At 44.6% G+C, this 7,380-nt stretch overlaps 1 pseudogene; it reads right to left on the bottom strand.

The window, feature by feature from the left end:
• Positions 1-4,160: 4,160 nt before the first annotated feature.
• On the bottom strand, positions 4,161-7,344 carry LOC115125080 (transforming growth factor beta activator LRRC32-like; annotated as a pseudogene).
• Positions 7,345-7,380: the final 36 nt, after the last annotated feature.

Raw genomic sequence — 7,380 nt, 5'->3', positions numbered from 1 at the left:
TGCGGGCTTGTTCGTCTGTTCTGTGTTTGAGTGTATTTTGTATTTCCGGGTTTCGCGCTGTCCGTTATTATTTCTGATAATTTGTTTTCCTACTTTTGTTCATGTTATTTTTCCTGGACATTAAAGCGTGTTTTTCCCACATCTTTTGCTCTCTGCGCCTGACTCCACACCTCTTCACTCATTTGTCTTAACAGTTCAATTATATTGTAAATTGGAATGGTAGAGTTATGTCTTTCATGGAGTTATCAGAATTATACGGGAAGGTCTGCTCAATCCAAGAGTACAACCAATTGATTACAGCATTACCCCAAAATGGAGGAGGCAGGTGGTAGCGGGAGGAAGTAGGAAACTGGTCTGTCTGCCCAATATAAAGGATCAATACTGGAGGAGGCAGGTGGCAGCGGGAGGTGGTGTCTGTCTGCCCAATATAAAGGATCAATACTGGAGGAGGCAGGTGGCAGCGGGAGGTGGTGTCTGTCTGCCCAATATAAAGGATCAATACTGGAGGAGGCAGGTGGCAGCGGAAGGAGGTGTCTGTCTGCCCAATATAAAGGATCAATACTGGAGGAGGCAGGTGGCAGCGGGAGGAGGTGTCTGTCTGCCCAATATAAAGGATCAAAACTGGCGGAAGGAACAAAAATAATTTATCTTCATATGACAAGGATTGAAGAGGATTTGCCAGAAGATTGTCTACATGATTGATGATGAGGACTGCAAGCTAAGATTTGGAAAGTATGATGTTGACATGATCAGTCCAATCAAAGCTACTGTAGATATAATGTGATTTGACATCATTTTATCTGTGGCCAATGACATCGAGTCTTCTTGGATGGGCCCTTCTAATGTAAATCTATGGCAGCACCCAAGAGGCTTGAATTTTCAAACTCTCCCTGTAGATTTTGCGGCGACGTAGTGTCCCCATGAGTGACAGAACACTGAGCCAATCACGACGCAACTAGAGAACATTACCAAACCCCCTACGCTCCGTATTTTCCTCTATCTGCCCCACCTCTATAGAGATCACTGAGCTGGAACACCTGCGTTTTGGAGCTGCCTTACTCTAGAAAACAAGAAGATGTTCATATGTGTAGTAAGTCTTTCCCCCCCTTTTTTTTACATTGTTTGCAAACTGATATGACACTGAAACGTATTAAAATAAAATAAATAAATAAATAAAATAAAAATAACATTCAAAACAGGCAACAACAAAACAAACAAACAAAAAGAAAGAAAAATATATATACTCCATCACCTTCTGACGGCCCTGGTTGATCAACTCCTACAGACATAGGAAAGGGTAACGTTTCTGCCCCAGCCTATCTCAAGGGATGCTGGGAAATCCCAATTAAAACCAGATCCAATAGAAACATCAAAACACACATTCCAGTGGTCCGGCCCTATTTAACCCTCTCTATACACTGCTCAAAAAAATAAAGGGAACACTAAAATAACACATCCTAGATCTGAATGAATGAAATATTCTTATTAAATACTTGTTTCTTTACATAGTTGAATGTGCTGACAACAAAATCACACAAAAATTATCAATGGAAATCAAATGTATCAACCCATGGAGGTCTGGATTTGGAGTCACACTCAAAATTAAAGTGGAAAACCACACTACAGGCTGATCCAACTTTGATGTAATGTCCTTAAAACAAGTCAAAATGAGGCTCAGTAGTGTGTGTGGCCTCCACGTGCCTGTATGACCTCCCTACAACGCCTGGGCATGCTCCTGATGAGGTGGCGGATGGTCTCCTGAGGGATCTCCTCCCAGACCTGGACTAAAGCATCCGCCAACTCCTGGACAGTCTGTGGTGTAACATGGCGTTGGTGGATGGAGCGAGACATGATGTCCCAGATGTGCTCAATTGGATTCAGGTCTGGGGAACGGGCGGGCCAGTCCATAGCATCAATGCCTTCCTCTTGCAGGAACTGCTGACACACTCCAGCCACATGAGGTCTAGCATTGTCTTGCATTAGGAGGAACCCAGGGCCAACCGCACCAGCATATGGTCTCACAAGGGGTCTGAGGATCTCATCTCGGTACCTAATGGCAGTCAGGCTACCTCTGGCGAGCACATGGAGGGCTGTGCGGCCCCCCAAAGAAATGCCACCCCACACCATGACTGACCCACCGCCAAACCGGTCATGTTGGAGGATGTTGCAGGCAGCAGAACGTTCTCCACGGCGTCTCCAGACTCTGTCACATCTGTCACATGTGCTCAGTGTGAACCTGCTTTCATCTGTGAAGAGCACAGGGCGCCAGTGGCGAATTTGACAATCTTGGTGTTCTCTGGCAAATGCCAAACGTCCTGCACGGTGTTGGGCTGTAAGCACAACCCCCACCTGTGGACGTCGGGCCCTCATACCACCCTCATGGAGTCTGTTTCTGGCCGTTTGAGCAGACACATGCACATTTGTGGCCTGCTGGAGGTCATTTTGCAGGGCTCTGGCAGTGCTCCTCCTGCTCCTCCTTGCACAAAGGTGGAGGTAGCGGTCCTGCTGCTGGGTTGTTGCCCTCCTACGGCCTCCTCCACGTCTCCTGATGTACTGGCCTGTCTCCTGGTAGCGCCTCCATGCTCTGGACACTACGCTGACAGACACAGCAAACTTTCTTGCCACAGCTCGCATTGATGTGCCATCCTGGATGAGCTGCACTACCTGAGCCACTTGTGTGGGTTGTAGACTCCGTCTCATGCTACCATTAGAGTGAAAGCACAGCCAGCACTCAAAAGTGACCAAAACATCAGCCAGGAAGCATAGGAACAGAGAAGTGGTCTGTGGTCACCACCTGTAGAACCACTCCTTTATTGGGGGTGTCTTGCTAATTGCCTATAATTTCCACCTGTTGTCTATTCCATTTGCACAACAGCATGTGAAATGTATTGTCAATCAGTGTTGCTTCCTAAGTGGACAGTTTGATTTGACTTGGAGTTACATTGTGTTGTTTAACCTCATAGTCCCGCATGCAGCTCATTACCATAACGCTAGAGGACTAACAGGTTGGAGTTACATTGTGTTGTTTAAGTGTTCCCTTTATTTTGTTGAGCAGTGTATATTTTTGTTAGCTAAACAGCTCTGTCTCACCTGCCCTGAAGGTCGCCACTCAACTCAACCAAAGATGTTATGAGAACTGAACCAGAGGTGATTGGTTAATGGGGCCGTGCCCCAAATTCAGAGAATGCTTTTTGAAAAAGTATATACATTCCTCTGTGTATTTATGGTGTTTTGCTCCTTCCTCAGCTTCTAGGTTGCATGTTATGATGGTTGATTGGTTAATGGGGCATGTTATGATGGTTGATTGGTTAATGGGGCATGTTATGATGGTTGCCCATGCATGTGCAGCATTTACTACCAGCAGCTCCTGTTTGAAAACATCCACATTTTTCAGAACCCACCAGTCCTTGAGCATATCAATGGACGTTTCTGTGACATACTCGGGGCTTCATTACTAAAAACCAACAGACAGGAGAGGAGAAATGCACCGTGAAAAGGGACCAGCATGTGCAACTTCAGCTTCTCATCCTCAACTTTGGCATGGGAAACATATGTTAACATGGCCAAAGCAAGTGAAGTAGATGATAAACTTCTCTCTCTCTCTCTCTCTCTCTCTCTCTCTCTCAGCCTGGAGACGAGCTCATTACTATCAGAGTGACATGACTTGATGTGTGGTTGAAAGACTGACATTAAGGAAGTATGGTGTCTATGGATCAGAATGTATCCCTAGGCTATCAGTGGACACATGTTAGCGTGGCATATTTAGCCACAACAACCTCTGAGATGTGGGCATTAGTCTAATGCAGTGATGGTATAACCTGGAACCTAATAGTCTAATACAGTGATGTTATAACCTGGAGTAAACCTAATAGTCTAATACAGTGATGTTATAACCTGGAACCTAATAGTCTAAAACAGTGATGTTATAACCTGGAGTAAACCTAATAGCTGAATAGCTGCAGATAACTTCCAACAACAACGAAACAGCTGTGTTCGAATACTCATACAAACTAACCATACTATTTGTGACGGCATTTGAGTATGTAGTATGCTTATTGGTCATGGTATACAAGCAGTGGACACTATTTCCGTGCTTTTTGGTCCCGTAATGTAATTCTTCAGAAAATGAAAGTGGAAAGTATGCAGCCGATGTCATAGGAGAGCGGAAATGTTGAGCAATTTAATAAAGTCATGACTTTTCAAAGAAGTTACGTTACGATAAACGTTGGCGAGAAAAAAGCATAATTAAATTGTTGCCAGCAGCACAGTTACAGTCACCAACGCTCTGGATAACATGAAAGCAGCTCTGCTAGGGTGGGTAAAACGGTCAGAGTGAGGTGCTCTCATTTGTTTCTGGAAGTAGCTAGCCAACGTCAACCAGCAAGCCTACTCCTCGGCAAGAGCGTCCAGTGTCCCCTCTGAATTTACACCAAGAGCACACTCTCAGGTAGTCCCCTCCATCTTCAGTAGGTCGAACTAGTAATATGTCACGGGAGCAAGAGTATACTAAAATGAACTAATAGTATATAATATACACACTAAGTATGTAATTTCCAGTATACTAACATGAACTAATAGTATATCACAAGTATGTAATATACAGTATACTAAAATGAACAAATAGTATATAATATACACACTAAGTATGTAATTTCCAGTATACTAACATGAACTAATAATATGTCGTATATACACATTAAGTATGTAGTATACAGTATGTTAGTATGGGTATTCGAACACAGCTCTTGGTTTTACATGCACAATCATTACACAATTAATGACCCCGTGTTGCAACAAACCTTCTTCACAAATACAACTAATGTTATCAATACTGTCGACACAAACAAAAGTATTATTATTATTTGCCCAAGGTTTGGTTCTGTTATCTTTGGGCTAAGTTCCAATGAACAGTGCAGTGAATGGTTAGGCAGAAGGCCAGTCAACAGAGTACCATTGACACTGAGGCACACAGCATGGTCAAGGTCCGGAATATTCACTTTCTCTTTGTTTAGGGCTTTGAGCCAGTTGGTGTCACAGCAGTTGAAAGAGTTGCCACTGACATACAACACATCAAGATATAGAGACAAACGATCAACCACAGATTCATTCATAGACGTTAGCCCGTTATTTCTCAGGTCAAGCTCCGTCAAAGGAGAACAGCTGATGATGCCTGGGAGGACGTCACGTTGTTGTTGGACATGTTGAGTCGTCTCAATGCTTTCAGACAAGGCAGAGACAAGGCAGAGGTTGTCATGCTGTTCCCACTGATACTCAGAGACTGGAGACTACTCTGCAACCCTTCTAGAGCGCCAATATCAAAGAGTATATCTACATTACTGGCCAGGTTGAGAGAAACCAAAGGGTTCCTTCAAATGTGTTCTGATGGAGTGTTTTGATCCCGTTGTCTTGGAGATCTAGACTTGTCAGAGTTTTGATATTCCAGAAGGAAACACAAGGGGACATCCTATTAAGACTAACTCTCGTTGTCTCAGATGGTCCCAGTTGGTCCTTTGGATCGCAAGGCCTCACAGAGTTCTCCTTCAGGTTTAATGTCTCTATGTTTGGTAGGGCTTCCAGGAAGAAGGTGGAGAGTTGTCGAAGACCGTTGTTCTGCAGGTCGAAGTAGCGTAGAGACGGAAAGGTCAAGGAAGGTTGGTGGTGGCCTCCAACATGGCTGCCCTTCGTTGTGTTATAGCTGATGTCCTGTAGACAGTTCTTGCTGAGGTTCAGCGTCACCAAAGACGTCAGATGGCTCAGAGTCTCCACAGGTAGAGACCTGAAGTGGTTACTACTGAGGTCCATGTAAACTAACGGCATCAGTTTCCAGTTAGAGTATATGTTGTTGTTGTCTACAGCATCATTTACCTCATCTCCACTTGTTAGTTCTCTGTACAGCGAGTCTGCCTGTGATATTAAGGTGTCTGTCTCTAAGGTCCCTACCATGTTGCTCTGTAGGTGGAGGTATCTCAACCGGTTGGTCTTGGGGACCATGGGGAAATAGAGGAGGTTGTTGAAGCTCAGATCTAAGATCTCCAGCTCGTAGGGGTGACCGTCTTCACGGGTGACAAAGAACTCTATGGAATTCCTGCTAAGATTCAAGAGTTTCACCTGATGGAGTTTAAAATCACAGATGTAGACTAGATTATTTCTGGCTAAATTTAAGATCTTGAGTTTCTTCAACGGTTCAAACGTTCCCTCCTCTATTGCCGTGATCAGATTGTTCTCGATGCGAATGCTTCTCACGCTCAGGCTCTCTGCAAACAGCTTGGGTGTGAGTCGCGTCAAACCGTTGCCCGTGAGATCTAGGCGTTCTAGAATTGATTTGTCACGAAGGTAAAGGCCCGCCGTCTCATCATCCAGACCGTTCAGAGAGAGATCCAACCTCCTCAGTCTGTGGAGAGACCCAAGAGCTCGGCTGGTACTGTCCACATTGTGGCTCAATGCATTCCTGGCCAAGTTCAGCTCTTGAAGCTGGGCCACATCTCTGAAAGCCCCTTCAGATATGATCTCTAGCTGGTTGTAGCTGAGGTCCAGTCTCAGTAGGGATGGAAGAGCCAGACTCTGGCTGTTTATATGTCTTATAACGTTGTTGGACAGATCCAGCTCCCTCAGCCTCACGTCCAGCCCCTCAGGAACAGATGATAGCTTCCTGAACCTCCAGGAAGTCGTCTCCTTGAAACGAGAAAGATGAGAGAAACTACAAAGCTTTCAACACCGTCGATAAAGTGTTTTGATGTATAAAAATGAAGCAGAAATATAAAGTGTTTTGATGTATAAAAATGAAGCAGAAATGTACTATCCATCGTCAAAATAACAATGTCTGTTTGACACGCTATTTCAGCAAACCAAAAGCCTTCCAGTGACCAAAACCTGTCACTCAACAGTTGAATTCCACAGATGTAATATCAGCCTAAGACGCCATGACAGTACAGTGTTACTGAGCTCTGTGTTCACGTGTCAGAGGTGAGACCAACTGGGTTTAAACACTGGTCTCCCGCCTGCCACAAGAACATGTTATTCCTCTGAGTTAAACCCTTCACATTTACTCAGAGAGCGAACACAAGTGTTCAGGTCTCAGGCAAGGTTACTCATCAGGTGAGATGGTTAATTGAATCAGCTCCATTAAATCAACTTCTCTGACTTTTATATTGAAAGGATTGTCTCCCGCCTACCTGTTGGTCATCAGGTATCCTTCCAGTCACGGTGTTGAACTGTGTGAGACTGTGAGACAGAGAGCAGTACAGCAGTAGCACTAAGCTGAATGTTGTAGGTCTGCTCATTCTCCTGTCTCTGTCCTAACGACACGACACTGAGCTACATCAGTCCTCAAACACCCCTCTCAGCCATTTATAGCTGACGGTCATAAAAAAAAGAGAGGAG

This window comes from Oncorhynchus nerka, linkage group LG5 (genome assembly GCF_034236695.1).
Source record: "Oncorhynchus nerka isolate Pitt River linkage group LG5, Oner_Uvic_2.0, whole genome shotgun sequence".
NCBI classification, from domain to species: domain Eukaryota; kingdom Metazoa; phylum Chordata; class Actinopteri; order Salmoniformes; family Salmonidae; genus Oncorhynchus; species Oncorhynchus nerka.
Note: the sequence above shows the minus strand (reverse complement) of the source record. Positions and strands in the feature narration are given on the sequence as shown.